Here is a 23810-nt window from a genome sequence, read left to right as displayed (position 1 = left end):
AAAACCCTGCAAGAAGGGAAAGATGAAAAAAAATATATATATAGTGTATTTTCACCTTCTTCCATTCATATAGAAGTAAGGAATTCTCCCACTGCCATTTCTTAGCTAGGCATGACTTTATGCCATAGGAGGTGAGAGCAGACACACACACAAGAAATCACTCTGGGCTAGCGAAAGGGCTGGTAGGTTCAGCCCTGGGTCCAGTCCTGTCCTTGGTATAAGGTTGCTGTGAGGGATCAGCACTGAGAAGAGACCAGTGGAGCAGGATTGCTCCAGGCAATGTCAGGGCAGTGTTTCCCAGGTCTTTCCTCTGGGCTGTGTACCATTAGGCTTCTGGAGGTGCTCCCTCTGTTCTCTGGTGGACACTGCTGGTTATTCTTGGAAATTGCCATCCTGAAGGCAGGTTAATGCTTCTGCTCTAAAGCTCCAGTGCCCTTGACATCTTTCTTCTAAGGTTTTGTAGAGTCACTGTGGTGTGACTGTACTGGGGAGGAAAAAACCTAGACTATCTGCAGGCATATTTGATGCAATAAACCTTGGTTCTGTCCAGTGAAATTGTCACAAATTGTAGTCTCACTTCTCTGTGTTTAACTCTGGCATGTTCAGGTCCTGGTTTCTTCATTTCTCAAGGGAGCATGTGACCTCTGGTATTGCTGTCACTTTATGTAATGTGCATCAGTGCAGAATCTCAGACCCTGTCACTAAGGAATCCTGTCTGGTATAAGGGTGAGTATAAGATAAGGGATTTTTTCTTAAAGATATAATTATGGAAATGGACTCACAGTCAAAGATCTTTAAAACCAGAATTCCCAAGAGCGATGTGAGGTGCTGGCTTTGGCATTAGAAGTTGAGGGAACAGTGCTTGTCCCATTTAGCAGGCAAAAGCCCAAAGTTAAATATGTCACAAAGTTTACTTAAATCCAAACTATTAAGATCATGAAACCTCAAGTAGGTATAAACAGCCTGTATCACAGCTGGTGTAGCTGAGCCCCTGCTGGCAGCACATAGCAACAGGGAAGTGGGTGAAGAAACACCTTTAGTTTCCCGCAGCGAGTGGGGATGCTTCGAGGCATTGCTGATGAGAGCTGGGGAGTATCGGCTCACAATTCATCCTCTGTGAGGGACCGTGCTGGGATGTGCTGGTTCTGCTGGGACATGGCCCACAGACCAACTGGAAGCATTGGGCTCTACCGAAATGCCCGTGACTAATCATCTTGCCTCCCCCAAGGGTCCCGTGCTGTAGTCTCCCCTCTTACTCAGGGGTAGCTGTAACTTTTCAGGCTGAGCAGGAGGGTTTTGGGAGGCCCCCACTGCTTTCCTCTGCGCTGTTCTCTTAGGTGACTGCCACAGTGCAGCCTCGCAGGAGAGCCAGCCATCTTTGCTGAATAGTCTCGAAATTGGACTGTAAGGCATTTCTGCTCTGTTAGCAGCAACTCTTCAGCCAGCCATGCTTCAAAATACATAGATCTGGGGTTTTCTGTTGCACATAGGTAACACCCTCAGAGCCATAAGCCATATACTTAGCTATTAATTTAATTATTCTGTTCTCTACTGAGTACCTGGCCTTTTGCTATTGGGAGAGTAAAGAAGAAACAAAATGCATGCAGAGTGGCATACAGACAGGTGATTACAAGTTCAGTTATATTCTTGTGTGCAACTTCTGCTAATGAGGGAGACCTGGTGCCAAGCTCTTTCAATCCAGAATATCCTACTGCTGCCTCCGCTCTCAATCTCAGCCTGCACATTTCGGGGCTTATCCTGATTGCTAGTTCCCTAGCATGTTATGGGAACTTGCATAGCCAATGCATTGGAAGTCCAGCACCTTTTATTTGTCTAGCTGTGGGAACAACAGGCTGTCCCCATGCCCTTTTGAGGTAGAGGTGTTGCCTTGTGTCCTGTGAGTGCAGGCTCCTGATAACTGACTCTGGTTTCATCAACTGCTGAAACTGGTTTTGATGACTGGCAATATAGGACATTTTATTTCTAGATCAGCAGTTTATCTTTAAGCCAGGTGAGCTGTGACTAAACACTGCTTTCTATCAACTTTAGTGTAGTCCAAGTGCAATGAGTCGGTAATCCCAGGTCTGCAACACAAAAGTTCCTGCTCAAAATGGCATTGAATGACTTCCATGCTGAAAGCCGTAACAAAATACGTTGTGAACAAGGATTGAAACTGTTCCATGATGTCTAATGAATGATTCTTTCAGACCAGGGCCAACACTGGGCATAGTGGTGTGAGAAGTCTTGCTTGAATGTGTCCCATGTAGCCACCCCTTACATGCGAGTGAGATGTAGGATCTCTCAACAGGGCTGAATTTTTCACTGTCTTAAGGAAACGGAGACCTTCAGTCTCCAAGGCTGTTATCTGGATGCTTTTCATGAACCCTGCAATTCCCTGTTACTTTAACTACTGCTCTCCTAATTCATAGTAATAAACTCTCCTAATTCATAGGAATTGCATAGATAATTAAATGAGAATGTGGCATGCGGTGGATATACATATTCATATACTGAGCCTCCTCTTCTGTTTATTTTTGGGAGAATATTGTTTTCAATAAATATTAATGAAGAAAAACATGTGATCTCATCTTGCATGTGATCTGATCTTGTTCACCTTACTCAGGCATAGTTCAAATCAGTATGGGATGACTGGCACTGGTACCTAAGCGAGGAATAAAAGATTTCATCCATTATACAGCAGAGAAGCTGCTTCTATTTTATAATTGCCTAGCAAGTATGCACAGACTTGGATCTGTGGCTATATTTGGGATCCAGATATTTCTGATGTGGAATATACCACCCATGGGAAGAATGCAAGAAATGGAGTAAAGTTCCCACTGCTTGGGACTTATTTTCCCTTTAAAAAAAAAAAGTAAAAGGGCATTAGCTTTGGATAGGATAAAATGGTGCACAGCTCTCTTGTCTCCAGTGAAATCATGCCAATATGTACTCCTGTATTACCCTGCTTGTAGCTAGCTTCCTTAATGTTTTCTACCTAACCACAAGTTTTCAGTCCTTCCAGTATGAAGATTCAGAATGTAAAGGATAGATATAAGCAGCAGTAACAGCTTGAAACTGTATGGCCTGTGTCAGATGAAAAATTGCTCTTGTCAATGAATATTGGTTTTGTGGCTTTAAAATGTGTGGATGTTGTGGTAAGTCATGATGTCTAAGGTGTAGATTTGTTTAGCTTTGTTCATGTGTAAGTATATGTGTGTACATATGTACACAAATACTGATGGGAAGTTTGAATATAAAGTATTATTCAGATTTACTTGTTATCTTTTAAAAAAAGTTGATGTTTTCTACCGAAATAACCAAGTATATAAAAACTCTTTGTCAAAGTGTTCATACCTGAAACTTTGAACTTTGAGACTCATGCTGATAGCTAAAGACAAATTTCTCAATAATAAATCCTTTAATATTGCCATCATAGCAATGCTTATATATTAAAAAAGGTACTTGAAGACTAGGCATGCCACTGGCAAAGTATAACAAACACTGCTCTAGAAAAACAGCTAGGCAGTTTTTACTGGGCAAAAAGTGTTGAAAATACTCTTTGGAAAGATAGCATACATTGTTTCTTATGTTGGTGGACCTGTTGAGTAATCCCATATTCTTTGATCAGGTCAAAAAGAAACTGTCTTTCAAGTTTATTGTATGAAAAAGCTACAAACTAAGAAATCAGGGTTTACGTGAAATTTAAGTATTGTAAGCAATGACCAGCACCATTCCTTTTAATAAAACTTCCTTTTTAGTTCCTGAGAACATATTAAGGTTATGTGAAATATCTATAATGATATGAAGAGACTCCCACAGAGTTCTCATTTTAGAAATGTATCTTATGATATATATCATAATACATGTGCAGTGCAAACTTTTCTTCAGGAGTCTATTAATGTCTATATTATTGGGGCAGGGAAGACAAGTAACTTTTTGAGAGCAGGGTTTGTCAGTTCAGCAGTTTTCACTTACGTCAAGAAATATGTAGGCGTTTCTAGGCATACTACGTTTTCTTAGTAATGGCTTTTATTTATGTGGCTGTCCTCTGAAAGGGTAACCTGTGACTAAAACCAAGGGTGATAGCTGAAAAAGTAATGTCTCATATGCATGTAGTTGTGCAAAGGGTTTTGTTCCAGAGTTTGTTGGTCTGGGTTTGGGGTTTTTTCCTGGTTTCAGACAGGACTGGAGCAGTTTGAAAACTCTTAATCTTACACAGGTACTTGACTACGGAGGAGGAATTTGACAGAAAATTTTTGACCATCAGATGATATTCATGTCCTGGATGAAGGATAAGATAGATTCTCTGTTTTATCTGGTATGATTCTCCCACCCACAAAGACTGTGTTAATATTTAATTGTTCTGAAGAAACATAGTGGGCAACATTAAATATTTACATCTCTCTTCGAAGTCACACGGATGCCACCAGGACACCTAGCTCTACATCACACATGCTCTAATTCACCCCAAACACCCACTGTTTACTAATCTTCAGCCCCCGTCTGTGCCGATAATGAGCAAGAGGAAATGGAAACAGCAGGGATTATATGCTACTGAGAAGTCCCAGTTTCCATGCCTGGTTGTAATTCTTTCAACAAACTCTTGCCGACTGTGCTCCCGCTTTGAAGTTTGAACACCTCTGTATTAGTGCTTGACTCTGGTGATTTGGCAAACAGATTTGGGTGGGGGTTTTTTTGTACTTGCATATTAGCAGCTCCACACGATGGCTTACTCTTGCACTTGCATGTGTTGTGCCTGCTCGAGGTCGGGAGCAGCACAGGTTGTTTTGCCCAATCACTGAGATGTTAATTGCTCATATTTGCTGGTGACAGGTACCAGACAGAAAACACTCCCCACCATATCTACTACTCTGTGTGCATGTATAGTCTTAGCCATATCACTGAAGGGGGTGAGCTTCCATATAAGGAATAAATAGGGCTTGTTTTTATAAGGCAAGTGGTACGGGTGGGTTTTGAATGCGGGGACTCAGCATGCTTCATTAGCCTGGATCACCATGTCCAGTATAGTCAAATGTGTGGATGCAGGGTAGTGCATGTTTCTAATCTAAACCAAAAAACCTCAGAGCCTGTGATTGCCTTTTTATCCCCATAGCAAAGGACAGCAAATTATTTGTGTAAATAGCTTTGTCTGTTAACATCCCTGTGTAGCTTATCTGTCAGGCCACTGTGCAAATTGTTATTGCTGCCAGGGTGGTCCTTTATCCATAAATGAAATGCTGTTTGATCTTGTGGCAGGTGGGGGGAAGTCAGTTTATGGTCTTAAAAAGAACTTGTGACATCTACAGGGTTACTAGCACATGTCTCTTAGGTACGTAGGTGTACATAAGGAAGAGTTTCAGGTATGCTTTTCCACTTGGAAGATAGAGATGGTTTTGTCTTGTGTATGTACAAGGTGAGATACAGCATGAGTTACAAGCAGTTGGCTTATCACGTAAGATTACTGCCAAAAATCCTGTTGAGCCTTTAGTCCTCTGGAAGGTGTCAGTCAACAGATTCCTCATCTGTGACAAGGATGAAGAAATAAGCAGTTTGTTTACAGAGGATGGAATTTATCAGGCTTCAGATGTTTCCCTTCACGTCTTAATGGTCCGTGGTCAGAGCTGACAGATCCTCTGGTGTCCGTGGTGGCTTGGCAAACCCCGCTGCATGAGAGCGCTGTAGACACGGTGAGTCCCCCCAGTGTCACACAGCTGCCCTTGCTGTCCCTGCAGCGCCTTCTCTGTGGCCCTGTTGAAGGGCATGCCGAGGTGCCACTGCACTCTGAACTTGGCTGAAGAAACACCCTGGGAGACTGTTTTCCTTGGGCGTAGCTTAAAAGCGGCTGGGAGACTGCTGCGAGTTACCTGCTGGGCGAACAAATTCCTCCTGTCTTGAACAACCCCGAGTATCTGGGGGGATATAAAAGGACATTTGCCCCACCGGCTCTGGCACAGTCCAATATAGGCGGCTAGGTCCTCACCCGGCAGTTGACACATTAAAAGTGACTTTGTAAACGTAGTCCCTTCTTAAAATGGAGAGAAATAAGCTGTCTGTTGTGAGGGATTTGGGCTGTCTGAAAGCCCCTGGGTGAGCAGCTGGGGGGAGGACAAAGAGGCAGTGTGCTGAGAGCAAACATGGCCACTTCCTGAACTCTTCAACTTCCCCTCAGTGCCTCTGAAGCTCGGGGACCAGCGTATCGCATCTCTGCATGCTTACCGAGGGGAAAAGGCTTAAGCTGCATGTGTCTCACAGTGCTCTCAAGTGTCTTCCAGTGTAAATAATACTTTGGCCATTCGGCCCAAAACTTGAAATGAGGGCAGAGCAGGTGCATGAGCAGACATGTGTTTGCACATGCACTCCTGCGGCAACTGCAGGAGCTCAGACGTGCATGCACAAGTAGGCGTGTATGTGCCCAAAAAGAGTCTGATGCAAAAGCATCCATTTTGTGGAGTAGCCTTTTCAGCCACACATGTATTTCCTTTTGTGTGGGTATCCTCCATATGTTTATACATAAAATATATACATCTCTTAATAGATGGCTGTGATTTGTTCAATACTTAGCTGCTGCTCTGTGAAATCCTGTTGTTTGCCCCTGCCTTTTCGCCAGAGGTCACTACTCCTTGCATCGCTGTGGGTAGGAGGGATCCTTGAAACCATTGACACTCAATTTCCAGTGGGATCAGTCAGATTACTTTAGCCCACTGATAAAAATTATTAGAGCTAAATTGACTCCTTTGATAGTAGTAAACTAGTGAGTGGTGGTAGGAAGGAAGCCTTGAGGTAGCAGATGGGGAGGTAATCCATGGCTGGTGGTCACCGGGAGGCTGCTCACAGCACTGATGTCTTCATCTAGCACAGTTTAATTTAGAAGATGACATTTTTTAGTGGAAACCTCTTAATTTATGTAGGAATTGCATAGAATGCATCAACCAGTGGGCAAAGAAACAGCTCCCATTGGTTTGCTCTGGGCCTCTCGCTGTAAACTGTGGTTTTGTGTTACAGCCTGGGTAGCTGCAGTGCCAGCTTCATGCTTGTAGTTGTCCCCTGCTGCCTGAGAGTGAGAAAAAAAGAAAAAACCTAATCAGCTCTTGAACACTAGATCAGTTCCTCAATACGGCCCATGGCACATGCTGTGAAACCACTGTGCCAACACACCTGAGACAGCCATGGGGTGCGGTGGGAGAACAGCCATAAACCAGTGTTGCTGCTGAAAGCTTTGCATCCCAAATGTGCAGCATTGCTGTCTGCTTGTTCACTCTCTTCCTGCCTTCAGGTTCTTCACACCCACACTTAGGTGCAGCTAAATCCAAGCAGTGCCCCAACGTAGATGTTTGCAGTCAGTGTCCAAGGGAACCCCTCTGGCTGTGTAACCCATTCACCTTCACTCAGTTCTTGCCAGGCTGGTCAGGGCCCCAGGTGTTGCCTGTTATTTCAGCTATCACTAAATAAAGGGACATTTAATTGAACTCTGCCCCCTCCCTTAGCCTCATTGAAGGGTGCTTAACATGCTCCACAAGCACATCTTCCAGCAGAGCAGTATCTCCTTGCTGACCCAGGTAAAACCATTCTGCCTCTCCTCTGACATGGTAGTCTTCAAACTTTATCTCCAGGCTGTGTCAGCATTTCTGGTGTTGGCACCATTTAGGATTAGATTGCCTTTCCAAAATTCATGTGTCTTTAAAAAAAACTTCTGCTAAAGCACCACCTATTATCTAATTCTGTAAACATACTCTTCTAATCCAGGATTTCACTGTCCTTTCTTTTGCGACATATGTTCAGGCCTGTTTGTTCCATCACTAGATGACAATATGTAGATGCACGCTGCTATAGCTGAGAAAAGAACCTCTACTCTTCAGCAGTCAAACTATTTTTCAAAGGAATCAAACTCCTGTGAAAGCTGTTTGTCCTATTCAGATGAAAAATATTTCTGAAAATTGCTGATAACTGCATCTATTCGAATATATCAATTCATTACCATTCTGAAAATTTGATAAACAAATATCCTTGAACTGAAGTTTCCCACGCCTTCAGCATAATTACGTTCTCCACTATTGCATTTGTTTCTTCTTTAAAAGAAGAAGGGGGAACTGAGCATACTGTGACAGAATCACATTCAGCATTTGGTATTAATACAAGGAAATGTACAAAAAGGTCCATTGAATCATGGAGTGACTCAGAAGGCAATAGAGGCCATGCAGAAATGTCAGTGGTTCAACATGAGAGCAGAAAACTCTTAAACATGGTGTAAGGGGCAGTTAGTTTCTTCATCTGGTTTTTAAGAGTAAGTAAAGAGAGTCTAGCAAGGTGCGGTGAGGAAGTGTGGTGTCACATGCCACTCTACAGGAAACGAGATTGAAGCTGCTGGGGAAGTTCAGAATCGGGTGACCTCCAACGGATTCAAATAGCACAGGTTAGTTCTCTTAAAAAGTCTCTTTAACTGTCGTACAGGGGTTCTGCGTATGTACTTTTACAGATTTTTGGTGAGGGTGGGTAAGAAGTGGTCCATATGGCACTTGTGTTGGTAGGTAGTGAGCAACGAGGGCTTTCGGAGCAGGACTGTACGGGGCAAAAATAGGAAGCTCATCTGTGAGTTAGCTTGGTTTGTGAGAAGCTTGGAGCCTGCCTTGCAGTACAACAGCAGTGTGAAGCTCAGTCACATTAGAAGTGTCAACTTGTTAAGACTTTCATATAATAAGCAAAAGGTCTGGATTTTTAATGGAAGTGTTTGGTGTTAATAAATACCAGAAAGTGCTTTTCGAAGCACAGGTTAAAACTGTTGACTATAGTGAAAACTTCACTGTGCTTTGGCTGTACCACATATATAGCTGTTCTGTTTGATTTTACTGGTGTAGTTTCTTGTTAAGGTTTTCATTCATTCCTGGTGATTTCTGTTGAGGAATTCCATCCCAGCTTTTCTCTGCTGGAGAAATGCACCATGTCAGGAATGAAATGGCACCAGTTTGGTGCTGGTGAACTTGAGAGCTCTCAGAGGGAGGCTGTTTAATGGGATGCACCTTTTGTGTTCCTGCGCAAAAATACATTCGTTACTTCTAAATGCTACTAAGCAATTGTGACTGATTAAAAATTCTGAATGCAAAGTTGGAGTGAAAGTTACAAAGGAAATAAACTTCAGGATGATAAAATGTAGAATATAGTAGTAAGTGCTGCACAGAATCTGAACTGAAACTAAATCCCAGCATGGGGTGCACGTGGTGCTGGGAGAATGTGGGGGGGGAAGAGGAGGCGAGGGCTGTGCAGCCTGCTCAGGTAGTGACAGCTGAAGGCCGAGGTGCTCACCCTGGGCAGAGACTCCTGTGCTCACTAGGCAAGGCCACAGCACGCAAGGCGGAGGGGCTTGGACAGCGGTAGTTGCAGTGATCCAGCACAAAGTGCAGATGGTGGAGGTGACAGATGCTCGGCGAAGGACATGCTAGACATTAAAATCAGAAATTTGAGTATCAGGCAAGTATTCCTAAAACTGTCCATACTTCCTAAATATTTTAAAAAATATTTTCCTGATTCTGTAGAAAAACAGACTAAGTTGCACTGGTTTTTTACCCTCCCCATACCACCTAGTGCATTCATCCTGATCTCAGCATAAAAATATCTACATGAAACAAATGCAGCAGCTGAAGAAGGAGCAGGCTGGACGAGCGGGGAAGTCTTCACCTCCTCCTGCCTGGGGAGGCAGATTCTGGGTGTGGCTCTGTTGCGGGGTCTCAGCAATTTGGGAATAGCAGGGCCCTGTTTTTGGGCAGTTCTCTGCAGCCTTGCAGAGTTTGCTCTCACGTTTTGAGCTTTGGAGTATTACATGCAGAAGGTTCTGGCCTTAGCTGGGCTCCTCTGCTTCTGTAAAACCGGCAAGTTTTGCAAGCAGCCGAAGTTCTGCCCAAAATCAGCCTTTCTCCTTTATTAGAGTTTATAGCCTTCACCAGAGCACTGTGAAACTCAACTCTGTTTAACTAAATGTGATTTAAACCCAATTTAGTAGAATCCCACTGCAGACATTTTCATTTCAGCCTAATTCTGTTTTATAGCAGCTCATCTCAGATAGATTAGGAGTTGTTTTAAGCTAAGTATAATGGCTTGTAAATAATATATTTGAGCCTCCATGCAGTGGTTTGCAGCAGGTATTTGCAACTGAATTAAAAAATAAACTGATACACTTTCCTAAATAAATAAAGCCTAACATTTTTACTCAGCTACCAGGAGTGAGCACAGGCAACCAGGACTGAAAGAGGAGGGAAAGAGCGGGAGAGGGTATAGGAGAGGGGGAATTTCTGAATGGGCCTGTTCTACCAGCCTGCATTATGAAAACCAGGGAATTCTTTCCCTAACAAATTAAAAAGGAAATCTGCAAAAAGAGGAAAGGGAATAAAGACTACAGACTAAACAAAAGGAAATAAATATGGGTTGGAATGAGAGAGAAGGAAACCGAAAAAAGAAAATAGTGAAAAATGGAACCAGATGGTAACAAATTCTATACTCAGAAAAAAAACCCTCCTCTTTTACTGAACTTTAGAAGGAAGAGAGTGTGTATGTGTTTGCACATATTCCTAGCATCTATGGAAGAAAATTTAATTTTTCTGTAATCTTAAAAAACTTTTTGATTTCTTTCCCTGGGGAAGTATTAGTGTCAAAGTTTGTAAGTTTGAGAGAGCTTAAAAGTTAAATGAAAGCAACTTTATCCTTAATTCTGCAAACAAACAGAATAAACTGCTTAGAATGCCACTTTAATGACTGGCCGGTTTTGCTTCTGAAAAGCCATTCAGCTGCATTGCTCTGTTGACTTTGTGTCCACTGTGCGCTTGGATCCATGGCACAGGTTTGCCCTACTCTCTGCGAAGGAAAAAATAGGAGTTAAGATGTGCAACACCAACTAACGCAAACCTGAACTGCATAGGCCAGCTTCAGAGAGTTTATAGCAGGATCCCCTTGTGGGTTTCATTTCAACACATAGTGTATGCAAAGGTCTCATAGCAGAGGGATTGGAGTCTTGAGACTTTGATCTCTAAATAGAAGTAAATCCATACAATGCTGAATGGCTACTGTTCTTATATTTTGTTTTAAATTGACTGGATTGTTAAAGATATTTTGTTGTTTCAATATTAAATACATCAGAAGGACAAGGGTATCTTTTGCTGGGACATTATTTGCAGCATGTCTTTATCACCTCTTGCTGGCCATTCCCTCCCCCTTCCTTCCCTCCCCCCCATTTCAGTGCAAGTTCTGCAAATCATTTCTGTAATTAGCTGTTAAAAGCATCTAGAGGTTGAAGGAGGTCGGTTTGACTTTTGTTCAGTTGATTTGTTTCAGCTTTTGCATGCATTTCTCTCTAGTCTAAACTGCAGAAACCTCCTTACTACAAAGCTGGCCTGTAAACCATGGCTCTTATAAGAGGAGCAACTGTAGCAGTGGATAACTCCATTCAGCCTTACCACCACATCCATCCACACATGTTTTTAGGCTTTTCTGCTTTCATTTCACCACTTATATTGGCTTCTACTATGCTATGCTGAAGTCGGGAGAATTATCTTAAATTTGTTTGAGAACAGATTGGGCCCTTTGGTCTCAGGGACTGATATGGAGAGCACCGTCAGTGTGTTTTTCTGTTCTGATTCCTCTTTAGATGGAGGCGGGCTCCTCTTTACACGCTGCCAGTTTCTCATGCAGAATTTCTCCTTACACAAGGAAATGCATAATAGATACGTACTCAGTCTCTGTGGTCGCCAACATTTCAGTTTCACAATTAATAGTTCTCTTTCTTTCTTCCTTGCAGGAATGTGCATCCTGGGAAATGTTATTGCAATCTAATTAACTTCAGCAAGTGTATTCTGGACTGAATTTGCCAGGCCCTCTATTCTGGTGACAAGGTACAGAGCCCGCGGGGTTTGCACAGGGAGAGGGATGGGAGTGGGGAGGAGTTTACTGTGTGAGCAGCAGCACAGGGAAACGTCTCCTGCATGTGTCATCTCTGGCCTGTAACAGTCAGGAGGCATAGAGCCGTCTCACGTCTTGATTTGCCGTGTGACAATATAGGAGTCATTCTTCTCTAGGGCAGGATTAATGGCAATGCCAGTTTACTGACATGCTCTGATGTGGCACACCTTTCCTAATGTCAGATTTAGGTGCCTTTGGTTACATCAGATTTTCTGCCAAATCCGCAAGCTTTTAACACTTGCAGTTGGTTTTTTTTTTTCATTCCAGTAGCACAGGGCTAACAGTGGAGGGATTTAAGATTTCACAACTAGGTCAGGAGACCTAAGATATGATTTGGCCAGGCACTGTGAATTCGTAGTTGTCCTGACTTAGAGCAAATGACGTTACACTTGAAAACTGCACAGTGAAGGCTGCAATGTTCAGAGTTTGGTGCTAATGAACAGAAATAGTATGAAAAAGTCCACTGAGACATGTAATGAATCAGAAAGAAAAATATAATGGTGAATTTACTTTTTAATTGTTTTCTCATTGCAGCAGAGGTGCAAGCAGAAAGCATGTGCTGTAGATAGGCTGCAACATGCTGACCTAGAGCTGGTGCAGTCCAGCAGATCAAATATTATTTCCTATCTCAAATGCACTGTGTTGTAAGCCCTGACAGTGGCTTCTTTGTGATTAGTGGGCCAGCTAGAAACTGATGCTGGGAGAGTCTCAGAGGTGCTTGGGATCTTGGTTCTCTGTAGACCTGAGCACAAAACCATTCTGGGCTGCTTCTTGATAGGGTCTATTGCAATTCCATGTGGGTTGATGCTTTGGTGTAGTTTCAGCAGTGTGCTTGCTTTGGGAACCACAGCCTGGAGAAATCTGGGTGCTGGGCTTGGGACATGTAAGAGGGAAGAATTAGCCCTAAGGAACAGACAAACGTCTCCATTCATGGCTCCATAACTCATACTGAGCATGATGAACTGCTGCCAGGATGAGGATTGGTGCAAAGCCTAATATTTGGAGAGTTGTTCCACATTAGAGGACCAAAACCCATGGTACTGCTCTGTGATCAGTAGCCAAACACACCTGTTTGGACACTGTGGGTTAGAAAGGATGGCCTGTTTGAAGGAGGGAGACAGAGGAAAAATATGAGTATTTTTTAATTGACACTTATATTTTATTTCAAATTAGTATATTGGATGCTGCAAAAGAACATACAATGCAATACTGAGATAAAGATCGTGAATTGTCACCCTCACCCATTTCAAATTTGATATGGGATTATGTACATCCTACAGCAGTAGTGATGAGAGACAGACCAAATACAGCCTGTGAGGAAAGACTGGAGGAAATATGATTGCTTAGCCTAAAGAAGAAAAGATCAAAGAGGCATGTAGGCAGTTTTCAAATAGCCATGAAGAGGAAAGGAATAAATTATTCTGCACATCAGTTGTAAATAGGATGAGAAATAGCAAATGAAATCACAGCAAAGGAGGTTTAGATTAGGTACTGGGAAAAGCTCTGTTAGCTGTAAGGCGAACAAGTAGATAACTTGAGGGATAGTGCAGAACTTCCATCACTGGAGATTTTTAGGGAGAGAAGAGAAATACCTGCTAGTGATGATGTAATTGATAGTGACTCAGGGGAAGGACAGATGCCCTCTTCCAGCCCTGCTGTCTATCGTTCTGTATTTCAGTCTCCTTGTTGACAGTGACTTTACATTTTTCTGGTTATCGATGAAAGCTGAATAGCTACTTTAAGGTAATAAACACTTCCATATGTATGGTACAGTATATCCCTCACTCCACTTCTCAGGGAGGGAAGGTGACATGCCGTTCCTGAGTTTCCTGAGGAGATTTTGCTCTTCTAATTTGGGAGTCAACAAATAAAATGAGTGCATTATACTGTGCACTGTGGGGAAAGTATTGAGTTGTTATCATCAGCAGCTGGCAAGGTAAGGAAGGACCAGGTCTGCTCCCCGCATAAAAGGGAGTCCTGAAGAGGCAATCTGTGCTGCTTTCTTAGATGAACTGTTGTGGGAAGACAGGAAAACAGAAAACTGCTCATTTTTATCATGGATCTCAAAACTCTGGTACTAATGGCAAACTTGAAATTCACCCTGACCGTGCAAAACCAGTTTGGTCTGCATTGAACACCATTCCCTGATAGCAAGTTTTGATGGATCAGGGCTGGCCTGAAGCAGCATTTGACTGTAGAGTTCAGGCTTTGTTCACACAGCAGCCCTGGTGCTGCCGTACCCCTTCTGCACAGAAGTGGGGCTTTTTCTCTGCGTGGTGATGCCTGGACTGGCACCACCTGTATCCCAGCCCTCTGTCAGCCAGCCTGCTTACCGAGGCCTTGGCAGATACAGAAAAAGCAGTGATCCTTGCACAATCATTTGTTTGAGATCTGCCAGTCATCAAGACTGCAGTTTAAGAGAAAAAGTAGACTTCATGAGAAGAGTAATGGTTTTTGACCTGATAAAACCAATGCAAATCTTCCTTTCAGCTGTGGGTTTGATCCAGATATAACAGCTTTCTGAGTTCAGAAAAAATTTTCTTTTTATCTGGAAACTTGAAATGGTTCTTAATTCTCCGTTTAATTATCAACTCTAGTTTTGAAAGCAGAGATCTTAGGAGTCCTAATTTAGTCTGCCATATGCTAAACTTAGTCTTCAAACTTACTTAAAATAAACCCAGTTTGGTTTTGCTTATGCAAGCTAGCCAAACAGTTCAGCCAGTTTGATCAGGGTTTCAGCCGTATTTACAGGATTCAGCAGATGTGATGCCAACTTTAGCTAGGGTTTAACAACTGTGACAACCACTCTTAGTGCAAAGAAATTGAAGGGGAAATTGTCTGCCACCCTCCAATACCTGCTGTTTCAGGGCACCTGCACTGAGCACTCCAGTCTGCAGCAACTGTTTTGTTTTCTCCTCTGAGCTTTTGGTAGATTGACATTAGTAAGGACAAATGTGAACAGTCCTGTGGAGTAAGAGGACTTGCTGATGAATGTTCTAAAGAGGAAATGCAAACGTTGAATGATGGTATGTGGCTGCTTTTGATTTTGTGGGTATGTTTTTTTCATGGCAGTGGTATGCCATACATACATTTTCTTTTTTTTTAGATTAAACAGTACCAAACTACTACTTTTTATGCAAAAAGCTGCCTTTGGAATACCAGCAGGAGCTCAGCTAGACCTGCTGTCTTGCATGGAGACATCCTCCAAAAACAGCTCCTCCCTGGACTCCCAATGACCTCCTGCACTGCCTGTGGAGCAGGCTATCTCAGAGCTGCCAGCTGACACGAAGGTGCAATGCTGGCTGGGTACTGCTTCCAGAAACCTGGCGGGAACCAGGAGCTGCTGCCGGCCCTGGAGCAGCTAGCTGGGACACTTTGTCTCTCCTCAAGCAATGGCTTGCAGCTCCTGCCAAGTTCAGTCAAGATGTGGATTTGTCCCTCTTGGCATATTCACCTGCCTAGCATGCCTGCCTGGGTATGACCTACACAGTCAGTAAGATATGACCTCATGTGTGATGTCACTACAGTCCCCTGAGTCCCCTGGTAAACCTGTTCCTCCAGAGCAGGCACCCACATGACATATTGGCTTTGACTACACTTGCTGCACGGAAGCACTTGGTTGTTGAAGGTCATGGAAAACAGTTGGAGATACAAATATTTAAAATGCAGATAGCTGAATGGAATTGCTTAATGCCTTGGGCAAACTCTCTCTTTAAATATGTGAGGACTCAACCAGCTGCAGAAGTAGAAAGTAGGGTGTGCTGCATGTTTCCTTGGGGTCCAGCCCGGGTTGCTGCAGTAGGCAATGTGGCTGCGCTGTTTTTCCTTCTCAGGAAGGCAACGCAGGACATGCCTCCTCTTTGTGTAGGGGAGGATTGACTAGTTCTTTTGCTAAGCCGCAGAAGACTTTGCCCTGCCTATTTTTTTGGCAGAATCCATTAATAATCATTCTTTCCAGCTTCTCTTCTTTGCTCGCTAGCTAAGTACTTGCCATGTGCAGCTGTAAAAAGTTATTTCCAAAGAGAAGTAAATTGGAGCAAAAACTTCTGTAATCGGAGACATGGAGGAAAGCAGAAGGGCGTTTTCACTTTGTTGTCCTTGGTTGCTTTTGGGTTGATTTGTGCCATGCTTTAAACTAGTCCCCGTTACAGAACTTTGGGCCCCCTTGCTTGTCAGCATCTGTGTCCTCCCAGTCTTCACTGTAGTGGCACCGACTCGCCCGAGGCCCTCCCGGGACCGGGGGGATGATCAAGGCAGTCAAGAGTCAGTAAGGGAGCCCTGTGCTGGGTCAGCAGCGTCATGTCAATACACTAGCAAAGCTATGAAAACACAAGCCTCTAGCAATAGGATTTAGATACCTAAGTTGGAAAATTTCTGTTTGGATATCAAAGTTAATGATCTCAGTTATAGTTTTTCAGGATGTTTTTATTGAAAAGCTTTTCTGATTAAAACCATCAATTTCTCAAAACTATTTTTCCCCCCCTGAGATAAAAGGTGTGAATTCAGCACAATTTAATTTCAGAAATCAGAAAAATTTTAAATTATCTTTTTTAAAGAAATTTAAAATACCTAAAGCAAATGTAGGCTTTGCTGAAATTTGTGCTTCTAAGAATAAATGTTTGGGGTTTTTTAATTCCTGATTAAGACAGAAATCTCTTCATGTCTCAGACTTTGACAGGATATAAAATTAGTTTCCCACTTCTCTATTTTTTTTTTCCCCCCAAAACACATTATTAAGTCCTGTAGTAGAACAACATACAGAAATTTTAGTGCCTCCCCAGGTAGAACAGGGAATCTAAATTCCTAGTCTGAGTTAGTCTTTCATATAACAATAGAATTGCTTTGAGTTTAAAAGAACCACAGACTGATGCAAAACAGAACTTGTACCTTACCATCTATTAAATAATTGTCAAAACAAGTAGAGAAGCGTATTTCATAAATTAAATCTTCAGAAGCTATCTTTACTTATAGGACTTTCAACTGGACAATGAAAACCTTAGATTATTTGGTATGGACAGCTTAACTGTGTGCCCTTACTGCGGGTGTTTAAATTGGCATCCTCTGCTGCAGATGTGTACTGGGAACTCCGATGTGTATGTGCAAATTTCATAATCCCAGTATCAAGGCTGAGTCTTCAGTTAAAGTGTCAGATGTAAAATCTGGACCCTGTGTTTCAATGTTCTCACTTATATTTCATTTCATGAGTATCAAGTCCTGCTGCAAAATTAGACAAAATTCCAAGACTTATGTAAAAATGGCTTTACAAAGCTTTTTTGAGTTGAATTTTTGTTGTAGCTCTACTCTAGTACATGAAATAAAATGTAGCTGTGGTTGGTCAATACTCTTATCTCTGCTTCACTTATAATGGTATAAATATGAAGAATATTAGTATTGCCTGGATTTTACTCTTTGCATTTTGGCAGCTTTTTTATGAAATAATTGAAACATCACTTAACTGTACCTTTCTTTTCCAATGACTTTTGACATTTTTTCTTGCCAAAAGGCAGCATTGGAAATACTTAACAGAAAAATTCATCCTTGTATTACTCAGGATTTTTTCCAGATTGGACCAAATGGAAATTGTCGGTGATAGAAACAGTGCCTGAGTACCGCGGGTGACTTGCATACATGCAAACTCAGACGCTGAAGGCTAAGGTCTCTCCCATTACGCATAGTGAGGTATGCAATGCGCTGTGGATTAGATTTTTACTGCTTTGCGAAGAGCTTAACTAAATCCAGAGGAAGAAGAATTTCAGGTCTGACCTTCTACCGCTCCAGCCCTCAGATAGCAGCCACTAGTACATCAGGCTCCTTGCCTGGGGATCTCTGTAAACACCAGTCCACCAGTTCCACCTCCCTCACATGGTTTCAATTCACAGGGGTGATTTAGAGCTCATCTCCATGCTGGCCAAAGAGGGAGGGTGTGTCCAAGCACCCTCCTGCCTTTGCTCTTGCACCCATCCCTCTGGTTGGCCCCTGGCTTGGAGGTGACATTCTGCAGGGCAGCCACCAAACCACTAGTTTACTCTGGAGCTGCTCTTCCCAAGAAGCGAGTCTGGAGCAGGAGATCTTTTGCAGGGCTTCTATATGTATTTCCATTTGGTACCAGTTTGTTTCATCCAGTAACTTGTCTTGGAGGTGGGGAAGTGCTCGCCAGCTCAGAATAAGGCATGTGATGGATTTGGTGGTTCAGTATCACAGGAGGAAAAGACAATTCTTTGTCTTCCCTGCTGGTAGTCTGCTTTAGCCCTGGAGCTGCAGCTGGCAGCCCTCATTATTTATCATACAGATTCACATTACTACTTTAGGACCATATCTTCCTCTGGTATAAGACAGAATCACAGAATTGTCTAGGTTGGAAAAGACCTTGAAGGTCATCCAGTCCAACCAAAGACTTTGTATGTCTGGAGTGAAACTATAGCAGTTCCTGTCAGCTAAGGACAGTTGATACTTTTTTTTTTTACTTGTATTAAAAAATTATACTTTTAAAATTAAGCTTTTCTTGATGTAGTAATAAAGGCAGTGAATTAACACAGTTAATATGGGTATGTTGTAAAATCTATGCTCTTTAAAACAGAAAAAGATGGTTTGATTTACTAATTTTTTTGTATATGATACAAAGAACCAAACAATATAGAGATAATGGCAACCTTCGATCTAGTTTACTTAATGGTTATCTGATCTGTTAGATTTGTACAAGCCATATAAATACAGTTTTTGAGTTGTCTTATTGGGCAATTTTTAATAGCAATAGTTTATTGCTTCATCTATCTATTTCTCTGAAGTTGCAGAAGTTTCTTGCTGGATTCCAACCCAGCAAATAATCTGGTGGTGCAGGAACATAACATTTTGGACTTGTTTTTTATGTGGATTAGAACAAGACATCATTTGCCAGTACTGGCAGGATATTAGGTGATCGTGTAAATTCGCATGTGAAATAATGTGTTTTCAGTAACACTGTTGCTTTTCTTTGTTGTTTTTAAATGAATTCCTGTCAAACCAAAATATGTACAGTAGGATATTTAAGGTTAAAATTAATCTCTTATCCTTAATTCACCTTGGGCTTGGAGTTTTTTCGTAATGCTTTGGGTGCAGTTTCTGAAGTTTTGTAGACCCTTTTGAAATGATCACCTTTTGGCCACAGTATCTGAGTAGTCTGGGGTGAGCTAAGGTTGGCTCCAACACGAAGAAAGGGTGATTGATGGCCTGGAGGTTGGGGAGGGAAGGGGTGGTTTGCTGAAGGAGACCCTCTCTTTGTTTCAGATTACTTTTTGCCTCCTCTTTTCCCTCCCCTTTATTATTTCCATCCTGATTCTAAAATCTCCTCTGCAGATTTGTTTTTATATTGCTGAGAACCTTTAAAAATAATTACTGAAACCATAGCAGCCCATCTGAAAGCTTTCTGAAGTGCAGTATGAACTACACAGCAGGCCAAACCTCAGAGGGCAGAGGCCCTCTTCCAAGCAAGCAAGAACGGATGCTGCGAGTTGCTTTGATTGCTTGTGCACATGGACACTTTTGCATGTGCAGGTACCCGGCGTACGCTGCCCAGTTTCACATAGTTCAGGGTTTTCAGGCTTTCAAAGTGATTTTCATTTTTAATTGCTGTAAGCTAGTTATTACATAAATTATGTAAGGGAGAGTTTTGTAGCTATTCTCAGAGGCAGATCTATGATAAAATACCAATTATAGTAAATACTAAAAGCTCTTAAGTACACAGAGTAATGGTATATTTTGTGTATATTCATTTATACCTCAGTAAACTGAAAATTTTTCATTGCTTTATTTGCAAAATTGCATTAATTCCTTTGGACATGTGAATTATAAAAAAGTAATTGTTTTGTAACAGCCCAGCAGAGAGTCTACAAAGAACTTAACTTTCCCTGGCCATGTTATTGAAATAAGCATTTAAATGGCAGATCAAATGCTCTTTTATAGCTTTTTGCATCGGAGGTCAGAGAGTGTTTGAGAACACAGTTCATACAAGTCATATGCAGAATGAGTCCTCATTTAGTATCTAGTCAGTTTGTAAGGTCTGATGTGAGTTTCAATTCAGTTTGTGATCTGTGAGCAGGGCACAGAGGGAAAGTTATGGGGAGTTTTTCAAAAGGTTGTGGTCCTTTGAGACAGATGACAGTATATCTTGCCAGTTGCTCTCCCCAGGGTCATGAAGCAAGATGCCAGCGGTGCTGAACACAAGTGATGGCATCTTTCTGTCCAGACTGTGGCTGTGGTTGTTACTCCACCAGCCTTCTGCATCCAAAAGACAGTGTTGTGGGAGCCACGCCAACCTTGATTACTGACTGTGACACTCCTCAAATTTATTACTTATGTGCAAGTATGATTCAGTGCCTCACAAATGATCTGGTTTAATGACTAACCCTGAGCTACAGTGCAAATCCCTGCACAGCAGAGAACATCAAGGGACTTCGTGGGATATGCACTTCTTAATCTTTAAGTCTGATCATCCTAAATAATTCGAATGCTTTCAGCAAAGTCATAAGGTACAATGGGTCTCATCCAGCCCCCTCTGAAAACTGGCCTGAGCCTTTCCATGAACTCTAATGAGAGTAAAATCAGACTCTCCCATCTCCACCCATTTTAGTGGAGGTTTGGAGTCCCAGCACTTTGCAGCCTCAAATAATCCAAAATTAACTTTCAGAATGGAAAATAAGATATTTTTTTTCTTTTTAATTAAAATCTCTAGCAGACCTGGTTGCCTGTTTCTCACAAAACTGATTTATGGGCACTGAACCGAGGCTTTTATTGACAGTAACCTGGCTCTGAGGTGGTATTCGTTTTTTCTGAATTGTCTTTGGCGGAGCAGGCTGCCTTACATTATGCAGATCTGGGGCTGGGTTTTGTTTTGTTTTTCCCACACTCAGGGCAGATCAGTCTTTGATTGTTCCTCTAATGACAGGTATTCAAGTTACTCTCTAATTCATGTTGACACCTGGGCTGTAAAAACTCTAATGCACTCTCGCTTGTGAGGTTGCTCTTTCTCTGCTGACTGCCCAGGCTGCTTAACTTTTTGTTTGGGCTTTTGATGTGAAATCTGAACTAATCTCTGTGCTCTGTAGTTTTTCAACATTCTTACAGGAATATTGCAATATTTACAAGAGAGAAGGATTGGAAAATGGTGTTTTAAATTCATTCCACATGTCTGGCCCTTATATGCCTCAGATTTCCCCTTTAGAGGTAGTTGCTATTTTAATATTATTTTATAGATGCTGGCTTTAATAGACCAGTCACAGTTCACTGCGGATTTAGTAAGAGTTAGTTGATTGTGATGAAGAAAACACTTTATGTTAAAAAAGTCTATTTGAATGCTGAAGCCAACTGAATTCTAAACCTATGCTTACTGGGCAGTAAAATAATCTGACGGTGTGTGAGATCCTTGATCCTTTTCTGTATGCCTTCATTATAGTAAAATACTTTTGACTGCAGCTTCGTGTTGTTCTGTTGGTCAGAAGAAAGGTGAATGAAGACAGCTTCAGCAATGGCATTATGCAGGTCACAGTGTTATTAATACTATTAATAATTTTAAATAGTGATCTGGTCATGGAGAGGATGTGGTGTGGGATGTCCTAGAGCTCCTAGGATGTAACCTGTGGCTCCAAACAGGCTCTTTTCATCCCAGCCTCAGGACTTGCAGAGAAGAGAAGCCCCTCTCCTTATAACCACCGCTGTGAAGAGGACCCACAGCACACTGGTAGCCAACCATGGTCGGCAGAAGTCCAGCAAAATCCCAGGGCTTACTCACCACACTTGGTTCCTATGACTTCTTTCCATGCTGGCTGAAAGTTGCAACAGCTCCAGTGTCCAAAAAAACCATTCAGAATAAATCCCGATACTTTTTGGCCTGTTATGCCATAAAACAGTGGAGAGAGGAGAAAAAAAAAAATCTTCCAGACTTCTGTCAATTTGATTCAAATGGTAGAATTGCTTTCATGCTACAGAAAGGAAACAAGTGGTCAGACCCGGAACATCCTCAAAAAAAAGCCCATGGAGCAATAGGTGGAAAGGCAGAAGGCGGGTACGCTAATGTAAACAAAGTTATTTTCCTGTGGTGACAAGCTACGGGCTCCGAGGGCCAGCCTGTGCCTTTCCACCTCTGGGTCACCAGGTGTAGGGTGTGGGAAACATCTCTTCCTGCCCTCCGCCTGCCTCTGTGCAGGCTGCCTGCCACCGACAGGCCACGAATGGCCCTGTCCTATTGGTGAGGAGAAGCTGGTGGAAAGAGTCCTGCTCTTCAAGACTTTTCCCAACTTAATACAATGCTTTTTTTTCTAATTTAGAACTGAGTAAGCTGGGGGCCATACTCAGAAATCCTTAACTCCTGAACTAGCCTGTTCACCCTACCAACAGCTCCTAGAGCTTAAGACAGCTAGAGTTCAGGGGAGAAAGCTGTGCAGTGAAGCACATTCTGCTGAACAGCCACATGACACTGAGTGATCACCTCTGCAGTAATGAGAGACGACGCTGGAAAAAGCAACCCCATCAGAGAGAAGCTCTTGGGCTATGTATTAGGAACAGTATTTTGTGAATACAAGATGTTCACAAGGAGGAACAGGCGAGGGAATAAGAGATGGACATCAGGTCCTTGTTGCCCCAGGTATGTTGTCCCTATGTGGAGAGGTTGTCCCTACAGCCTCTCCAGAGCACCATAACAAGGATCCCTTTCTTTAGGGCTGCACGCTGAGGTTGCTTCCAGCCAGGGTGAATCCCTCGTTGGCTGCGTTGGGCAGCGTGCCTAGGATAACACAGCCTGGTGCGTGGTTTCAAACGCTTGGGTTGACTAAAGGCTGCCTTGGATGGTAGGTGATTGAATACAGCAGGCAGCTGTGCTCTGGACAGCTGAAGTAAGAGCTCAAGCACAAACGGCTCAGTCCTTAACCATCACTTGTGCCTGGGGGAGAGGGTGAAGCTGCTGTAGGGCTTTTCTTTGTGGAGGGGTTGAGGAAAGGGCCTTTCAGTTTTTGGCAGGGAGGCAGGAGTGGGAGGGAGCTGCAGGAGATTGCAGTGTCTCAAGTTGTGTCCTCCTGCCCCAAGGGCTGGGATACAGCCCAGTAATTGTAGATTTCTCTGCTGAGTTTGGCCTGGACCTCCTGCTGAGGAATGACAAACACATGCTTGTTTTGAAACACCAGAAAGACTCCTTCTCGCAGTGTCCGGTGCGGGAGCTTTGCTCCAGGCGTCATTTGTAGGGCTGGGGTCCTGCTCCCCACGGCAGGGTCCCTGTGGTGGGGGGCATGAGCTGATGCTCAGAGGAATATTTCTGTGGATCTCTGAAAGCACTGGCTGAAAGAAATTATAGGAGCATGGATTGGATGGAAGCAATTTCTGTTTTCAGTGAGTCATACTTTCTGCTGTAGTGTCTTTGCTCTTACATTATCAACTTTTCTCAAGTCAACATCCAAACACGTAAACTGACCGAAAGCTTTGCTGCTTCTTCCAAATAGTGACTATATTGGTGACTGGGGACAGTCCTTTGAAGCTATCCATTGCCTGTGATTCTCTGCGTATCTTGAAAAATATGTCACTGAAAAGAAGAAGGCTTTTTAAAATACTTGGATTAAAACAACATTCTGACACGATAGTGGCCTATTTCTTAGCTGTAATTTTCCATGGATGCAGCACTGCTGGATTTTTGCCATATAACTCCTGGTTGCCTTTGACAGATGAGGTTTGCTGGATGCAACTTGCTGGGGACCATGAGTGCATCTGGCTGTTACAGCTCCTGGCGCCCTGCGGTCGTGTGCTGGCTCGATGATCTGATAGTTCACTTGTCACTGACACCCCGCAGTAACCTCCTTTGTTACTGTTTTCCTGTGATGGTAAGAAGTAGACGAAAAGAGTTTAGGGGGCTT

General features: G+C 42.7%; 1 protein-coding gene across 3 annotated transcripts in view; it reads left to right on the top strand.

Moving 5' to 3' along the window:
* The window catches only part of WIPF1 (WAS/WASL interacting protein family member 1), a 58608-nt gene that overhangs the window by 9343 nt on the left and 25455 nt on the right, over nucleotides 1–23810 (top strand). Inside the window, exon 2 of one of the 3 annotated variants that reach the window (XM_074829154.1) lies at nucleotides 11780–11873. The exons of the other annotated variants lie outside the window; for them this stretch is intronic. The gene's annotated coding sequence lies outside the window, so the exon portion shown is untranslated. The remainder of the gene's footprint in view (nucleotides 1–11779; nucleotides 11874–23810) is intronic. 3 annotated transcript variants of the gene reach the window in all.

The sequence above is a fragment of the Strix aluco genome, chromosome 6 (assembly GCF_031877795.1).
Source record: "Strix aluco isolate bStrAlu1 chromosome 6, bStrAlu1.hap1, whole genome shotgun sequence".
NCBI lineage: Eukaryota > Metazoa > Chordata > Aves > Strigiformes > Strigidae > Strix > Strix aluco.
The sequence above is the reverse complement of the archived record's forward strand: the minus strand, read 5'-3'. Positions and strand labels throughout refer to the sequence as shown.